Source organism: Ictidomys tridecemlineatus, chromosome X, assembly GCF_052094955.1.
Source record: "Ictidomys tridecemlineatus isolate mIctTri1 chromosome X, mIctTri1.hap1, whole genome shotgun sequence".
Taxonomy (NCBI): domain Eukaryota; kingdom Metazoa; phylum Chordata; class Mammalia; order Rodentia; family Sciuridae; genus Ictidomys; species Ictidomys tridecemlineatus.
In genome coordinates this window covers 38,244,278-38,263,726 of record NC_135493.1, presented here as the reverse complement: position 1 = coordinate 38,263,726, position 19,449 = coordinate 38,244,278, and the positions used below count along the sequence as shown (strand labels likewise).

At 34.0% G+C, this 19,449-nt stretch overlaps 1 protein-coding gene across 4 annotated transcripts in view; it reads right to left on the bottom strand.

Moving 5' to 3' along the window:
• Ammecr1 (AMMECR nuclear protein 1) overlaps nt 1–19,449 on the bottom strand; it is a 113,373-nt gene that overhangs the window by 37,331 nt on the left and 56,593 nt on the right. The window lies entirely within an intron of this gene.

Here is a 19,449-nt window from a genome sequence, read left to right as displayed (position 1 = left end):
AGTAAACCATGCAAAACTATTTTTAAAGAAATATTTCATTAATTCCTTATATATTATACTGAACGTCCTACAATTATTTTGAATATAACAGCTTTTATTTTCACTTTGGTGTCGTTAGCTACTTGCCTACTGTGACAAAGACCTCTAAGTTTCAGTCTTATTGTAAGGTTACTAATAACTGCAACAGAAATACAGCTCAAGCCTTTTTGACTAAATTTGATTCCTTACTCCCTGTATCACTTAAGGAAGTTATAGTACTTTGGGATACATCAAGCCATAAAATAAGGGGGAAAAGGCTTATACCCCTGAAGTTACAGATCTATACACTCAAACAAAATGAAAAGCAAAAGCATCAAATAAAATCCTTCAGAAGTGTATAAGTTACGTACTAAATACCTAGTCATTATGAAATAAATATAAAATCAAAGTCCAACCAAGTATCACCACTGTCCAAAGGAAGCAATCCTCACACATCCACACTGACTCTCATTTCACTAGCACAGGGCAGTCTTCCAGCTCTCTACAACCACTCCCTCTACAAGCATGGCTCACAGCCTCCAAGGTTTAGTTATTACCTTACCATAAAGCAAGGTCTGGTCATTCTAATTATATTGTAGGCTCCTGGGTTTGCACAGGTTTCCCTTAAGCACAAGAAACACCAAACTAGAACATCATGGGTGCTTTACTAATTTTGCTTGGTTTAAGATAATCCTCCTTTTCATTTACAGAATTGTAAATCTGAGCAATAAAATAAAAATGGCTCCAAAATTTCTTGTTTCTATGGAAACCTTGAAAATACCAGAACCACCAAATGTGTTTACTTAAGAAAATTTGGGACAGTAAAATTGATAGGTATCTTTTGAAGGCCTATACAGGAATACTGAATAAAATAATCATAGACCAATATTCTGACAAAAGGAAATGCTAGCCAGTAAATTTATTTATGGGGGGAAAAATCTTCAAAATAGTGTTGGGTAACAAAGTCACAAAAAGTCTCCTCTCTTTTAAAATGTCTCTTTTATGAACTGGGTTAACCATCTGTGTCACTTCTGTATGGTTAGTGTAAACAAAAAGGAAAAAGAGCCCACAGTTCAAAAATAATCTACAATTGGACACCATAAGTATGTGACTCTTTAAATGAGAATTTTGCCTTTTAAATTATGCTTGCCTTGGGCAAATATTTAAGGTAGTCAGCAAACACAGGCACAAACCAGCTGCTGGGCAGAATGAGGAAGTTCAGAGTTGTTCCAGTAAGGGAGTTAGGGAGTGTTTTTCTATGAAATATAAAAGTTATAATCCATACCCGGCATAAAACTATGCATTGACTATGAAATTTCTATATAAATATTAAGAAATAAATGGAGTCATAAAATGATTTGGATGCTTGTCTAAAGTTGTTTCTATACTCAATACTAAACCATTACAACATATTTTCATTAAAATAAGTATTTATGATTTGTTATTTGAAATGTTTATTTTTGATAATGTAAATATAGTGGTAATTACCATGTCATTTACACTAAATTTCAGGGCTTATCTTCCCTTTAAAAAGTTCCTGTACCTACAAGGAACCATCTAAATCATGTTTTGGTACTAGTTGTTCATTTCCACTGCATTATATGAATGTTGCTCAAAACTTAGTAACGCCAGCTAATTGCTAGAAATGTTATTTTCTTTGTTAATATAAATTACTACAATGGGAGCTGGATTCTTTGCCTCTAGGAAACTGCTCCTCCCACCCAAGTCTGCTCCCAGCAGCTTTGAGAGTCTAGGAAAGTTGAAAAAATCAAGGTATCACAGGGCACTCCTACACACACTGCATAGGACACTTTGGAAAGAATTACACCCAGTCTGAGTTTCATAGTTAGGACATCACTCAGCTACAATATAAAAACAACTCTTGTAAATTGGAATCATATTAACAAAACATCTGGAAAGTTCCCCAAAGGAGAATGATTACCCAAAAGTATTGCTAAATAGATGGAACAGAAGACACTGACTTTTATCATAATCAAAATTTAGTCAGTTTCCATTGTACTAGACAAACCAACAGATGTGCTATTTACCTTTAAGGAGGTCTGGAATCTATTTTAATTCAACCTTGAAACCCAGACGTGCTTAGGTAATAAGTACAGTTTTTTAAATTCCATAACAACCACCCAATGTTTACAAACATTTATTTCTTTATAGATATCTCATCCACCAAATGTATTTTTGGTTACAAAGAGGAATTTTGAGGGTTCTGCTATACTTTTACAAATGTCCCAATATCAATGTTCCTGCAAGCTTATAAAAATTATCTTTTAACTCTGATGGGGCAAAGGGGAGGGAGAAGTGGAGGTCAGGGTGTGGGGGTAAGAAAGATGGTGGAATGAGATGGACATCATTAACCTAGGTACATGAATGACTGCACATATGGTGTGATGCTACATCATGTACAACCATAGAAATGTAAAGTTGTGCTGCAATTGTGTACAATGAGTCAAAATGCATTCTGCTGTCATATATACCTAATTTTAAAAAAGAAAAAAATATCTTTTATTTTACAAACTTTGCTTGTAGATCAGGTTAAGAGAATAACAACATCAAGGGTCTCTTCCCCTTTTGGGGGATGTGGGTACCTGGGATTGAACTCAGGGGCACTCAACTACTGAGCCACATCCCCAGCCCTATTTTGTATTTTATTTAAAGATAGTCTTATCGAGTTGCTTAGCACCTCACTTTTGCTGAGACTGGCTTTGAACTTGTGATCCTCTTGCCTCAGACTCCCAAGCCACTGAGATTAGAGGTGTGTGCCACTGCTCCCGGTTTCAAAATTACTTTTGAAATTAAAATAAGTCTTTTACAATGTATTAAGTGTAATCCTCTTCCTGTGTTGTCTATTAGTTTTAATGGTATCACATTCCTCCCTTCACGTCATGTAAGAAGGAACTTTTGGAGTCATCTTCAACTCCTCCCTTCACCTTAGCTCCCACATACAGCCTTATCTAATCTGATTACTACCTTGTCTCTGCTACATGTCTCTTTATGTCCCTCCTGGTACTAATCTAATTCAAGCCTATGCCATCTCTCATTTGAAATATTTAAAATTAGCCTCCTCTTTTGTCTCCAATCTCTAGCCTTTCCCTTCATATATATATATGCAGCCTGAGTCATCCCTGATAACCTTATTCCTCTGCTGACAATCTTTCAATGGCAACTCAATGCCTTTAGAGAAAAATATCTAGCCCCCCAGTCTATCTATTTTTCCTCCCATTGTACCCCCCTTGAGACCAAATCATGCAGGGTTACAGCCCCCCCCTTATATTTGGCTCAGGGTAGTTTTTTGGACATATAATGCACACCTTCTCCATTTTCCCACTTTTAAAAAAAATATTTTGTTTTAGTTGTAGTTGGACACAACAACTTTATTTTATTTTTATGTGGTGCTGAGGATAGAACCCAGCGCCCTACATGTGCTAGGTAGGTGATCACTCTACTGCTGAGCCACCACCCCAGCCCCTATTTCCCCACATTGTTTTTTAAAAAATGTTCTAATTGTAGATGGACTCAATACTTTTATTTATTTATTTTTATGTGGTGCTGAGATTTAAATCCAGTGCCTCACATGTGCTAGGCAAGCACTCTACCACTGAGCTACAACCCCAGCCCCCATTTCCCCACATTTTTTAAATGTTCTAGTTGTAGATGGACACAATACATTTATTTATTTTATTTATTTTTATGTGGTGCCAAGACTCGAATCCAGTGCCTCACATGTACCAGGCAAGTGCTTCACCACTGAGCTACAACCCAGCCCCATTTCCTCACTTTTGAATGTTGAAATTGATTCTTAATTTTAAATGAATAGGAGTTCAACTTAAGTGTCAGTTTTTCTATAAAGTCTTCCCCAAATATTTCCAACCACAGTTAATTTCTTCCATGTGCACCTGCACTATATCTATATCTTCTGTAGTACTTATTATATTATACCTCCTTATAATTCTTTTGTGTATATGCCAATCCCCCTTATAAGACCACAAGTTCCTTGAAGGTAGCTACCATATATTATTCAACTTTGTAGCTCCATAGAACCTAATACAATAACTTGCTGAGTTAAGTGCCCAATAAATGTGGAATTGAAATGAATAAGCCTTATATCAGCCCAATGTAATTGAGAAGCAAGACTGTCAGGATTCTATCTTTAACTACATCTGTGTTGCTATAATTGCTTCATTGAGAAAATTTGAATTCATCTCTCAATCAATCTTTGGAACTATAGTAACTATTCTAAGTTTGAATTACCTTATGAAGAAAATTAGTAGAGGGGATGGGGTTGTGGCTCAGTGGTAGAGTGCTCGCCTAGCACATTAAAGGCACTAGGTTCGATCCTTAGCACTACAAATAAATAAATAAATGAAATAAAGTTATTGTGTCCATCTACAACTAAAAGAAAAATATTTTTTTAAAAAAGAAAATTAGAACAGCAAGAACATTGAAATCTGTGGGACTATAATGCCAATGAAAAAAAGACCTTTTTAGAGTAGATTCAGCTGTACAAGTTCAACCAATAAGCCACAAGGCCTTCTTTTTGTTTTAACTCAGAATACAAAGAGGGTAATATTAAGCATATTAATGAAAACTAGTTAGGAGACACTGTATAGAGTGCATTAATTCTGACTCACTCACTGCTCCTTGCTGCAGCTGGATTTGGACCTTCTCCCACTGAAGGGCTGAGTAGATCTGATTCCACTTAATTTCCAAGTCTGACAAAATCACAACTTGGAAGTGGCCTGACTACTGGCAATTGTTAAGTACAGTAAATCCCTTCTCCTTCTATAACCCCCTCAAATGTCCTACATTCACAACTTTTTTTTTACACCAGATGTTTTGTTGAAATTTATACATTCCTATCAAATGCATATCAAAAAGACTTTTCCCCACTGCAAATGAGCTTTATTATATTAAGCATTCCATTTGACCTCCAAACTGTTTGTTATACAGACACTTACTGTGTGGTATTTATTGCATGGGGAATGAGGAGGAAAGTCAAGCTCAGAATAGGGTGGGATCCATTTGGGAATGAATATTCCCACAGTATATGACTGTTGACAGGAGCCCTTAGAGGCTGCTTCTCAAAAGAACTTTTTGGAACTTACTAAATATAATGTCCTAATCCCTAGCCCAACACTCTTCCTTGGGAAAAAGATATGGTGTTCTGTTTTGTTTATTGAATTCAAGTTTTATTTCTTCATTAACATAGCCCTCTCTATGTAATTTCATCCATTAACAGCATAATTTACTAGATGTTAATAAATGGCATAATGTGAAGCCATAACCAAAGATTGCTTGCTCACCTGAAACTTTGGTCCTCCCAAAGTGTTCTGCCATTACAGAAACATCATTTCTGGAAAGTCATCATCACTCATCCAACCTCTCTAGGATTAGAAAATATAAACAAACTTTGCAGAAATGACTCACTTTCTATCTCTGATGGGAATTTAAAAATATATAGACAGGGGCTGGGGTTGTGGCTCAGAGGCAGAGCACTTGTCTAGCATGTGCGAAGCACTGGGTTTGATCCTCAGCACCACATAAAAATAAATAAATAAAATAAAGTATTGTGCCCAACTACAACTAAAAATATATAGAAAGACAGCAGAGCTACTGTGAATAAAATGTCTTCTGTGAAATAATTCTAATAAGTAACCTCATGGCATCTTCTCTTATAAATGCTTTTAAGTTGCAATCATGTGCTACATGTAATACATAGAATGATAAATAGCATCCTTATTTCTTTTCTTCAGGCTATTTCTTTTTCTCATCTATCTTATTTTCAAAATTAGTGTATATACCAAAGTGAATCTCACTATTGTGTCATCCATAAGAAATTAATTTTTAAAAATAACTGGGTAAGTGGCAGAAAGATCAATAGAGGGAAGAGAGCATGGGGTGGGGGTAGGGGAGGAAGGAAAGGTAAGAAAGGTCTGAATTAGAACAAGATATATACAATTATGTCAAATGGATTCCACTATCATGTATAACTAAAAAGAACCAATAATCAGTGTACATATATTTAGGTTTCTTCATGTTAGCAAATCCAACTAGAATATATAAATAATTTATCTATTTAAAACCTCCCATAAGAATTGAGCATTCCACTCATTTATTAAATCACAACTGATTTGGTTACAAACTAAGCAATGAATAAAAATTTCCTTAATTGTAATGCATTTTACTATCATATATAACAAATTAAAATTTTAAAAAAATTCCTTGATTTAAAATTATAAATAGATGACAATATACAACTACTTCTCACTTTAGAAGTAATTCACTAAAAATGAAAGTAAATTATTTTGCAAATCATTTTATTTTCCTATGACTTACATTTTCAGAGATGCTTTATTCTTAACTTTTTGCTTCCTTTATACAGGCTGTGTTTCCCAACACTTTCTTTAATTACTTTACCAACCTTGTAAACAAATACTTCAGTACACTGAAAGAAATGACTTGCTTATCCAAACACTATTTTCATCTATGCCCAAACCCCCACAGTTACTTAGGGGATGCAAAGATGTGAAAAATTTAGCATACATCCTCAAGGGACTAGCAACCTAAATAGGGAAGACAATCATGCGAGAAACTAACTAGGCAAGATAAAACAAGGGCTATAGCAGAAGGACCAGCAATGTTTTATGAACATACAAAGAAAAAGAAGCAATAACTCTGGGCAGTGTGAGGAAATTCCTCAGAAAGTCTTTTAGGAAACAGAAGAAGAAATCTGTAGTGTAAAAGTGTAAAGCCATGAATATTTACTGATTGATTTTCTCTGGAAAGTTTTAATTTCCTTTCTGGAAGATTTTCTTAGCCTTGAACTTAAAGTGGGAGAAACATTATATAAGCAACAGAACAGCAGCAATCAATTCTAATACTCAAATACTCAGAATTTTGGCTCTTCCATGCCCTATCACTCTTTCCTTACACCTCCTTAGCCTACCAAACACACTTAAATATATTGTTTAAGCTGGGTGTGGCGGCACATGCCTGTGATCCCAGAGGCTCAGGAGGCTGAGGCAGGAGGACCCTGAGTTCAAAGCCAGCTTCAATAACTTACCCAAGGCCCTAAGCAACTCAGCAAGACCCTGTCTCTAAATGAAATATAAAAAAGGGCTGGGGATGTGGCTCAGCGATTAAAGACCTCTGGGTTCAATCCCTGGTATCAAAAAAATTGTTAAGTCTCACTTGAAAGACTAAAAGTATTATAAATTTCTAGGCTACATCTCCAGCTATTTGCTAGTTTTTCTTCCTCTGCATCATTAATTTGCCATGTTGCCATGATCAAGTATATGAGAATGAAATATATAAAATGACAACTTCTTGCCCTGATAAAATTCTTTGAAATCCTATTAAGAAAGATGTGGCACGGACAATGTCCCAACTAACACTGCTATTAATTTTATTCTAATTAACAGGCAATATGTGAATTAAAAATTGAAAGGTGTTTTCATTGTCAAATTTAAAAATACCTATCCCTAACAACAAGCTTCCAAATAATATTATTTGTTTCAGATAACAAAGCTTTTAAATAGATCAGGGGCAAAAGCAGGAGATATTCAATAATGCCTATGTCTCTAATAATAAATAGTTTTTATTACTGTTTATTTCAAAGTTTGAAAAGACAATGCATCCATAAAATACTTGTATACATTTAAAAAAAATCTCCTTTGTCTTTCTAATAATCAGATTCCCAAATCTCAGCTACAGCAAAACACAATCTGGTTTATTTTTCTGTCTTCTTAAAAATTGAACTATTCTAAGAAACATGTATATAAAACACAAATATATGCAATTCCTTCCTGAAATTCCTTTTATTTCTATGAGAAAAATGTCAGTCATGGATATATTTGTCCTCTTATATATGGAATGATTTATTATTTTATGGGAAGTTGCCCCAAGAACCTAAAATAAAACCAAGGCAGTATATTTGGTGTCAATTACTTAGAAATTTGGAATTTGTTTCCTTAATTTCTAACAGATAGACTAACTTCTTATGCTCTGAATGATGACTCCCTTTGACCAGTTATAGAGAAGAGCAGAGTCAGGACTTTTATCCACAGGACCCCTTGAGGTAAAATTTCCCCCTGTCCTCCAATCGTCATGGTACATTTCAGAGAGTTGGGCCTGCCTAGAACTCGAGGGCCAAACTAGTGTTCCATTTAAATTTGCTGATGTTAAATGCAAATGTATTGAAAGAAATCAAAGTTTGGGTATGTGCATGCAGAGATTATAAATTCTGATGGACTGAGAAGACAGATGTGAAGAGAAAATGTACATTCAAGAACACAGTGCCTCTAGAGTATAAAAGAAAGGAGAATTTGAATGAGAGTAGAATTAATGGGCTGGGGTAGGTTTAAGGGAAATTTTGGAAAACTGAGTTAAGAAACTGAGTCTCCACATAATGAAAAATCTTACTTAACTTTTTTTCTGTGAGCTGAGACTAGGAGATCCAGTTGAGTTAATGAAGAAAACATCTATAAGAATCTTTCATAGTAAATGGGGAGTGACATTGCTGGAGAGAAGCAGTATAGCACAGTGACTGGTAATACAGATTTTGGAGTTTGACAGATTCCAGTTCAAATTCAGGTTCTGTATTCTATTAGCTGTCATTGAGCAAATTACTTAACCTCTCTAAGCTCCAGTTTTCCTAATGATACTATAAGTGAAATGTTCATGTGATTGTTGAAAAGATCAAATGAGGTAACTTATATAAAGTACTTAGGGCAGGTAAAGAACACAAAAAAAATAGAAGTTTTTATTATGGTTAGGATATATAATCAGTAGTATGTTGGAGGTATGTTTGAAAAAAGGGAAATACAAGAATAAATTTAGGTTTGCTTTGCATTTCTATAATACATTCTGTTACTCCTATAGTTTCAATTGAAAAGCTCTAAGGCTATTCTTCATTTTATGGAAATATGCCATCTTGATACAAGGTATCTTAAGAATTATTTTTCACATTATGAAATGATAATTTTATCACAGGGTTCCTTGAAACTATGTGTTTCTTTTATTTATTTATTTGTTTGTTTGTTTGTTTATTTATTTATTCTAATTAGGTATATATGACAGCAGAATGCATTTCAATTCATTGTATACAACTGCAGCACAACTTTTCATATCTCTGGTTATACACAATATAGTGTCACACCTTATGTGTGACACATGTACCTAGAATAATGATGACCATTTCATTCCACCATGTTTCCTGCCCCCATGCCCCCTTTTTAACATAAAACTAAAATAAATAAATTCACATACTTTATGGATATTTTCTATTTTGGAAATTTTAGTGACAGGAGATCTATGTTCTAACCCTACTTCCACTTCTTCTGTGTCATGAAGTATCTAACTAAAATATCTGGTACCAGCTCTATCTTGAAATCTCTAGGCTCTATGGCTCAATCAACTCCAGAAGTCCAATGTAGGCAGGAAAAGAAGTTGTGATGGCAGTAGCTTCAAAGGTTTCACTAATAAGGGGTCAGTTAAAATTGTTATGGGTGGGTGGATGGAAGTCAATTGTAAAGCTGTATATCTTACCACTCTTGAAGTTCTAAAGTCTCAGACATTACTCAGAGGGTAAATTTAACCATTCCTGGTTAATGAGGTTTTCATAAAGAATGAAACAACAAATACAGACAATCTTACCTTCTGGCATTTCAACTAACACTATGTAGTAACTTGAGCTATAGTAGTTAAGTTTCCAAGTCAATGGGGATATTCAGATAGAAACTAGATGACCACTTCTTGGGAGATTTTAAGACTGATTAAAATATCTGATTGGGGTTGGGCGAGATTAATTCTAAGGATCTCTTTCAAATCTATAGTTCTATAGCAAACATCAATTCACATTGTGCTTTTTCAATCACATACAGCTCCTATAACAAGAGATCAACATTATATTAATCTGCTTTCTAAAGTGTCCTGTATAAGAATTCCCTGTCCCCTGGCTCAGTCTAATTCCAACTGGCCTTAAATCACCCCTCTAACTATTAATCAACATCAGCAATTCTTATTGGCTCAAGTATACTGGCAGCAGAGAAAGGTGACAGAATTAACAGCATACAGAAAGGAAAGAGAACAGAAATGGCTATCAGGATCAAGTAAAGATGCTATGAAGCAATAAGACTATTTTTTTGTTTATCTGCTTTGAAGTAGCTTGGTAAACTACTGCTGAGAGTAATTTCAAAAGAGAGACAAACGTATAAAATTAATAATTATAACCCAGTGTGTTATGTATTAAAATAGAGGCCCATAAAAAGTTCTGTGGGAACACAGAGACTGGCCAGTTTTGCTGAGGAGGGTTAAGAAAATTTCATAGAGGAAGTAACAAGCAAGCTGAGTCTTGAAGGATGAGTAGGAGCTGACTGGGTAGAAATGGGGTGAGGCATGATTGGCAGAAAAAAGTGTTCAAAGTCAGAGAGACATGAAAGAATATTTTTAGGAAGCGGTAAGTAATTGTATACGGTTGGATTGTGAGGTTAGGACCTCAGAGGAGGCCATGCTTAAAAAGGATAGGCTTTCCTCTATGTTGATGGGAAGTAATAATAGCTCCTTTAAGCAGGAGAGTGACATAGATTTGTGTCAACAAAGATAACTCTGGTGACTGGTATAAATAGTTTTGAGGGGAAGCAGGTAAATTGGCGAGCCAGAATGAAAATTCAGACTAAGTGACATTGAGGCTGGAGAAGAAAGGATGGATTCAAAAGATATTTGGAAGATAGAACCGACAGAAAATATTGACTGACTGACAGCATTACACGCAACGGTCAGTTTTCTGTATGTGTGGATTTTTCAACAGATTACATAAACACAAAAGATATGGTGACAGATTGTGGGGTGACTGATTTATTTTCTGATGCTGCTCGTTTCTTCTCATATTATGAAAATCCCTGTTAACCTACATGTGTCCAAGAGAAAAAGAACAACTGAAATTGCTAGAAATTTATTTCAAATTTCATTTATTGGCTTTGCTCACTGCTTAATTCCTTTCTGAAGTAGAAATAAGGAGCATGTGCCAATACTTTATATACATATGTCTCTGAATCCTCACAACAAACCTACTATGTTGATATTATACTCATTTTACAGATGAGGAAACCAGTCATTGGCAGAAATTCATTCCCTTTTCTAAGGTAACAAAGTTAAGAATTAAGGGAACCAGCACTTAAACCCAGGTATGGGTGACTTTAAAGCCCAAGCTCTTTCAACAACCTCACACTGCTCTTAAAAAGAACATAGAAAAATGTTTTAAATAAAATTAAAAAGCAAATATTATTATTTTAAGAACGGCTGCATCATTATAATATTCTCATATATTTTAATAAAAACCTGAAGGGAGGTAGGGAGCCAAGGTATATGTACATCTGAGAAAAGATTGTTCTAGGTAGAGAAAATGGCATGTGCAAAGGCCCGATAATGGACCATACTTGGTGTGTTAAAAGAAAAACAAAGAATCAGTCATGGCTAAGGCCAAGTGAATGAAGGGAAGCGAGAGTGGGAAATTAAGAAAGAGGCAGAGGCAAAGCAAAACACAGTGGCAATGTGGAATATTAACTTTTCTCCAAGTGAAATACAGGTCTTGTAATGACTTTGGCTTTTGCTTTAGGCAAGAAAGGCAGATATATAGAAGGGCTTGTGTCAGATATAAGAATTAACACCAATTGAGGAGTTTATCATGCCAATGAGTATGTTTATGCCCATGTTTATGCTCACTAATGTGGTAAGTGTGCTGCTCTGAGCAAAAATGAAACCTATGAAATGGAAGATGCGACAGCATGGGAGGGCACATATACTTGGACAATAGATACACACCTTAGTGAGTTGATATATGAGGCACAGGAAATATCTCAATTCATAATAGATGAGAACTTTAAAATGAAATCTTTTAAAAATGTGCTTTCAAAAAGATCAATTACATTTTATAACATATATTTACAAATCTGTGAATTTAACATAGTCATCCTTTTGCCACTGAAATATTTAAGATCTGCTTAAGCTGAAATCTAGTATTATCTTAGATGACTCCCATTCCTAGCCACAACTTTATTAGAGATAGAAACTCAGGAAAGAGGGAGTAATGAATTATTTTTTTCAGGTTGCTTTGAAGCCAGGTTTCCAAGCAGAAATCGCTTTTGTCCATAGCATTTTCACGACTATTAAAGTCCAACCTGCATTCTCAGTTCTACTGCCATCCAAAGAGCTTTTTTTAAAAATATGTTTTAGTTATACATGGACACAATACCTTTATTTTGTTTATTCATTTTCAAGTGGTGCTGAGGATCAAGCCCAGTGCCTTAAATGTTCAAGGCAAGTGCTCGGTCACTGAGCCACAACCCCAGTCCCCAAAGAGCTCTCTTTTTTTTTTTTTTTAACCCCCAATGTTACATTGTTTCTCTTCAGAGGGCACTTGAAAATAAATTAAAAATTTTAAATATTCTTGTTTTTTTCTTGTAGATTCAAAGCAATTATTATTACAACTATTGTTAACTATTCATGAGCTAGCTAAGTTTGGGGCACTCCAAATGCATATGCCGAGTTGGTGCTGAAGCTTGTATTTGGTACTGAATCATCCACTTATTCTGTCTGAGCCCTGCTGTATAAATTGCCTGGGGTCCAGGGTGAAGTCTAAGATGTGGAGCAAAACAAAGTGAATTGGTCCAAACAGGGATTGAACTCATGACCTCATTAGCAGTATAAGTCTAACCAGCAGTATATAATTGTTTACTGCTTTTCATATGCAACACAGCTCCACTCATTTCAAAGGCTTAGACTACTTCTCCAGACTTAGGTAGGCAATCAATCCCCCTTTACAGGGGCAACAAAAGGTCATGTTAGAAGAACTGCTTAGGTTAAAAGCTGCCTGAAGAAATTAAAAAGAGATTCTCTTTCCTGCCAACCCTAGTGAAGTGGCTACAGTTGGAACCTTTTAAATCAGCTTTGTGGAACACAGAAAGCAGTCCTGAAGATAGCTGTGCCTAGCAGCAGGAAGTTGAGTTCTGGGCAGTCAATTTAATTAAAGCTTCTGAAGAATTTATTTTTTGGCCTTTTCTAATTTTCTCTTTTAACACTAGAAAGGATACAAACTAGCATTTCAATGTAGAAATTAAAAAAAACAAGGGTTAAAAATGGGGCCAATAACATGGTAATCTAATTTATATGATGAGCCTATAGTTTTAATGTAAATATTTTTAGGATAATGTGAGTTGAAATAAGATTGTATAAGCCATAAAAGTGAGTTTTCTAAACATAAGACCAATTGTAACTATACTTTATAAATCTAAATATATTTTCTTTTAGATTTTAAACATACTAATTTGATATCAATAATAACTGCATTGTTCTCAACAGAGGAGATTAAATAGTTTTCCATCTTTAAAAATTCCTAGCACTTATAAAATCTTTATTCTAATTGAAAATATTAAAAATCTACCATTTGTCCAAGTTTATTTTGTTAACCTGTGGGGTGTGTGTGTGTGTGTGTGTGTGTGTGTGTGTGTGTGTGTCTATGTGTATGTGTGTATGAAGTTTCTTTTGTTAACAATAAGTAGCTCAGATAATGTAACTCTTTAGGACAAGATTTTTATATGGAATATTTGCTCTTTATTTAAAAAGTGAGACAGTATAAAATAAACCCAGAAGTTGTTTCTATGAAAAATAAATTTATGATGTAAAGTAAAGGGCCAGCAGTAAATAGTTAGCCTTTATAGAACACCAAATTATTATCAGTAATGAAAAGGAATTTTTCTTCCAAAGATTACTACTTTTAATATACACATGAGGCACTTTAAAGTTTGAGAGAAGGATTTGTATTTTCTCATGTTCATAAAACTATAACTAAAAATTTAATATTAAATTGCTGCACAAAAATCTCAACATTCAATTATTTTAAAATACTCAAATTACTAGTAACATTGTCCCCTCGAAGTGGTAAAAGCATATTATTTGTGTGATATTCTAGACAGGAATAATCGCCTTGAGCTCACATTGGTATAACCACTTTATTTTTCCAGAACACTTTAAGATAAAAATCTTTTCTCTTGTTCATTGAAGTCCTAAGGACTCAACTGCTTTAGACACTTATGAATAGACACAATATTTATCATGCAGATGTTCAGACAAAAATAAATATATTTTAATGTCTACAATATAATTTTAGGCCACATATAATAATTTAATATATTATTTGTGTTCTAATTTAGCTTTACCATTTCAGAGTTACATCTGAAGAAATGAAGACTATCTGAAACAATGATTCTCAGGAAAGGAGATAGATATGAGTTTCATTGTACTGAAGCAAAACGTGAATTCACATTATTTAGACAAGAGGAAAGTGGATATAAACCATTAACTTTTTAATTTTCTTCATTCTTCAAGCATCAGGGCTATAATCCAACTTGGTTCTAGGTACTATTTGGTGGGCTGTGTGTGTGTGCACATGCACACCCATTTTCAAGAGTCTTATTTTAGAGGACTTTTTCCATTATAAGCTCACTTTTTCCTCTCAGAATCTCCCACTTCTAATACATAATTACTTCTGATAATAATTTAAACACACTCTTGCATTTTGATTTTTTTAACCATGTAGATAAAAACAATTTTGGATTTTACATGCAGTGAACAATGGATGGATTGATGAAATAATTCTGTAAATTGCTTTAAATACATTCCAGTTTTTATTACAGAAAAAGCGTAATTGTATTCATCCAGTATCATCTCCTTTGCCTTTTAGGCAAAAATCACATTCTACCTAAGACTATAATTATTTATATAACTTCTTTTCTCTCTTACCATATTATTAACTCCTGAGGCAAAATGTAGACAAGATTTGCAGGATGCACTGTTTAAACATGATTAAAAGGGGGAAATAGCAGCCTCCTCAGAGCAAAGAGTTTTGTAAAGTTCATAGACATATGTAAGAATAGGGTTAATTTCTTGTACTTTACCCCCTCCTGATTAAATTCAATAGCCCTGACACTGGGGGTAAAAAACATGTTCAGCTTCCCTCACACCTTTTTATAGATGGTCTTTTCTACTTTTTTGTCCAACGGCATTGTGCCTGTGGCTCTTAATCAAAGCAGCAGGGACATTTCAACTGGAGACTCTGAAGATCTGAAAGAAGTGATAAGGAATAAGAATCTGATACACTCACTGCACTTAATTTTGGGGCAGTAAGTGCTATATGAATTCAGACAATTCTCTATAATTCAAGCGCCACTACCCATACTGGGAAAGGTTCTTGCTCTTTAGTTTCCCCTTCCACATTCCGCTGGCCATTTTTTGGCTACCTCTTGGCAAATTAATACAGTCTTGGGATAATGAAGGAGTGCATTAACCTAGAAGCTAAAATGAAGACTCCCAATTTCTCCAAATAAATAGTTTCACTATGCTTTCCTATGGATAATGTGAAGTAAATAGCTTACAACGATACAGGTTCCAATTACACCTTAAATTAAATGCTTACAAAATCTGACGTATATTTAATTAGTTATTTGGTAATCAATAAACAAACTATCAAATTATATATAATTTTTTATGACTCAGGCCATCCTCCCTTTTCTAAAAAGGCAACAAAATGTGGGTTTTAGACTAAGCTAGACTAAGCACTGTGTTTCAAATACATCTAAATTATTTCCCCCAAAAGCATACTTTAGCCAGAAGTCCTGCCAGAGACACTTGCCAAAAATAGTCTAACCTTAACATCTCTAAATGAGCTTCCATGACAATAATGTACAGTCAGAAGTGACTCATGTAAAGCTTTTCTTTTTATAAGAAAAATTGATCTGGGTGATGCTACCAAAGGACTAATATTTTATGAGGAGGGGGACTTGCTTAATATAATTACTCATAATGAGCCAAGTGTAGTTACTTTAAAAAAATGAAGAATAAGAATTATCACATAATAGCCTACTCCAATGGGAGAAATATAATCATGCTGCTTACAATGGTTTTTAAACACACACTGCTCTAGAAAAAGGTCAGAGTACACCATCAAAATATAGAAGCAATTTTGGTTTACAATGCTTCTAATCACCCAAAAGTGCTCAGCCCACCTAAGACCTTTAGTTATTTTCAGTATCTTAAATAATCCAGCAGAAGTAAACATTTGTAAAGTGCAACACACATATAAAAACACCCCACTCACTTACTCACTCACACAGAACAAAACAAAGCAAACACATCAGCCTTTATGTGATTACCCCGTTCCCTAGAAAGGACTAAACCTCCATTGCTAATTTCTCAGAATTAAGCAGCACAAAAGTAGCATAGTTCAGAATCAAGCTCCAGACGCTGCTAGCACCTGCATAATTATTTCACTGCCAAGAGGTCTAAATATGACAAAGTAAATGAGAAGTCAGGAAAGACAGACTTTTAAGTATGGTGACAGACCACATTCCTGTTTTCACTAAATAAGAAACACATATATTAATCAGTTTTATATTCTAGAAAACTTACTACCAACTTGAATTTACATGAAGAAACAGATCTGTAGTCTGTGGTACAACTTCTGAGCCCTATATTTAAGGAATCTTCCTCAACTGATATGTTTGTATTTATCTCTATTAATCATAACTCTCATCTGTATATGTTTTATAAGTACTAAAAGAAGAAAAATCTCTGCTTTCTAACATGTAAAAGTCATAAATGTAAGTAAATTCAAGAAATATTGGTAAACAATATATTCTTCTTAACTGAGACAGAATATTTGCACTTTGAAGTCTTGAGATCTGATAAATACCTTAATTTGTATACTGTCATCAACTTTTATGGGCAAATTATTTAAATTATTTAATCTCAGTTTCCTCATTTTAAAATTGTGGCTATAAATATCTAAGAATTGTGAGGACTGTACATATAAAGCTCCTCAGCAATGTCTAATATATAATAAATTCTTAATAAATGGTAGCCACTAATAATAGTCATAACAATAACATGTAGAAAATAAGCACACTGTTAGACTAAAAACAGGAAATTGAAACTTCTTAAATTAATTTTATAGTTTGTGACTCTAAAATGAACCCAGGAAAAAAGATTAATTGCATTTTATAAGACTTATTTTTTTTTCATCTCTTCCAAATAATTTGATTCTTAATATGTTAATCAAATAACATTATGCTAAACAAAACTGAATAGTAAAACCAGGAACGTGCGTATACACACACACACACACACACACACACACACACACACACACACACACATCCCTCTTTAATGTGCTATATACGATTTGAGGAAGTTGTATAGAAACATGAGAAAAAAGTTGGAAAGTAAACAGGAAGAGCCACAGACTAAAATAAAAATAACAAGGTATACAAATGTAGGCAAATGTCCAAGTTTGATTATCCGAACAATTCATTCAGATCCTATTATTTCCAGAAAAATACATTGCAATTCTTCTGGTAATACCCTTAGTGATAAAATTAAAAATGCAGAAAAGTTGTATATTCCCATCCCTCCGTATCAATGGAGACAAAATAATTTATTTTCCTTAAAACCAAGTTGCTACCAGCTACTACTACTGAAGATTTCTAAAGTGGATAATATTTAAGGCTGGGGCTGGGGCTCAATGGTTAAGAGCCCCTGGGTTCAATTCCTAGTACCAATAAATAAATAAATAAAGTAGATAATATTTGATAAGGAATTTCTACCACAATCTCACTAGAAAACACAAAGGGACAAAGGGTCTCTCTCTCTCTCTCTCTCTCTCTCTCTCTCACACACACACACACACACACACACACACACACACACACATATTTTTTTACTACCCAGATATAAACTGAAATTCAAGTTTTATAACAGACTTGTATTTCCAAAAAGGTCTTCCTTTAAACATTAATGGCACAAGGCCCTGGAATGAGAGGATAAAAGGGGTTCTGTAGTCAAAAAAGCTGTAGTCTAAAAAAATGCTTCATTCTATATTTATTAGAGATTCAAAACACTAGTAAAATAAAAGTTTCTGGGAAATCCTACAATGAGTAGAACTGTTTACATTTTTTAATTAGTGCTTCCCAAACTTACTTGGCCACAGAATTCTCTTTTTCAGGCAATACCAAGGAACCAGTGTGCCTCATTTCAACTTATTTTTGGGAAACATGCAATAAATTAAGGAACCAGTGTGCCTCATTTCAACTTATTTTTGGGAAACATGCAATAAATTACCTGTGATTATTTATTAAACATGTCATTTCATGTGCACCTGTCCCAAAAAGGTAGTCACTGGCAGAATTTACTTAAGTCTCAAAATGAGCCTATTGTATTTCATGTAAAAAATAAAAAAACTGACATAAATAGGCTAACATTTGCACTCTAACAAGTTGTAGTTATTTCTAGGATGCATATTTTGAAGCCTTATAGGCTATATGCTATTTGCTCAAATCCAAACACTCAGTTTCTAATACCTGTGAAAAGCTAAAACCAAATATGACCCTCTAAACCATTGCTTTTTTTCCCCTGGACTTCACTGTAAGTCCACTGAAAAAATCTTGTAGCTGTGAGCTACTGTGCACCTTAAAATATGAGAATATTAAGTTAAAGTGCCTCGTTAGGAGTTTGCATTTATACAATTCTACAGTAAAATAATGAATGTCCACACATTAATCTTGAAGCAAAGTTGTAATTATTTCATTCCTTCAAGACCCCCCTAATGCCCTTATTAAGTATATAAAACAAAATGCTATAATTATTACTTCACCTATGGAGGTTAAGCAACTTGCCCCAAGTACCAACAATTGGCAAGGACCAGTTTTTTGTTGGATAGACACTGTGCATATTACAACTATAGAAATGGTGTCATATAATTGTCCTGAAAAATGAACAAAAACAGGAAATTCCTTTACTAATAGCTTATTATTTAAGGAATTTTCTTCTTTTGAAATAATTTTGGAACACAATTTGCTAGAAATCTTAATTTGAACAAATAAATCAGATGGCATGCTAGATAGCTTTTTGTGAGATCTGACATTAAGAACAAAGTTTTAACAATTGTATGGAAGCTCTCATTACTTTGTCCTTGTGTTAGATGAAACAAAATAAACAAACTACAATTAATCCAGGGTAACTGTAGTTTAAAGTGTGAATGTGAATAATTATCTGCCAGGCTGGGGCATTATATTTTTTCTAGGTTCTCCCTTCAAAATCAAAAATACATAAAAGTGTACAAAATGTGTAAGATAAAAGAGACATTAACTATTTTTTAAAAGCTTAAAAGGAAAGAAACAATGACTTAGTATAGAAATAATATTTTGGGTAACCCACGGATATTTTGGTCATTGATTTTCAAGTTATAAAAAATGAGCTGGCCATTGTGGGGAGTTCAAAATATCTATGGCATAATACATGTAACTACAGTATTTTATAATATGATAATATATATCAACAACATTTTATAAGAGAAGGTAATTGGTCAAA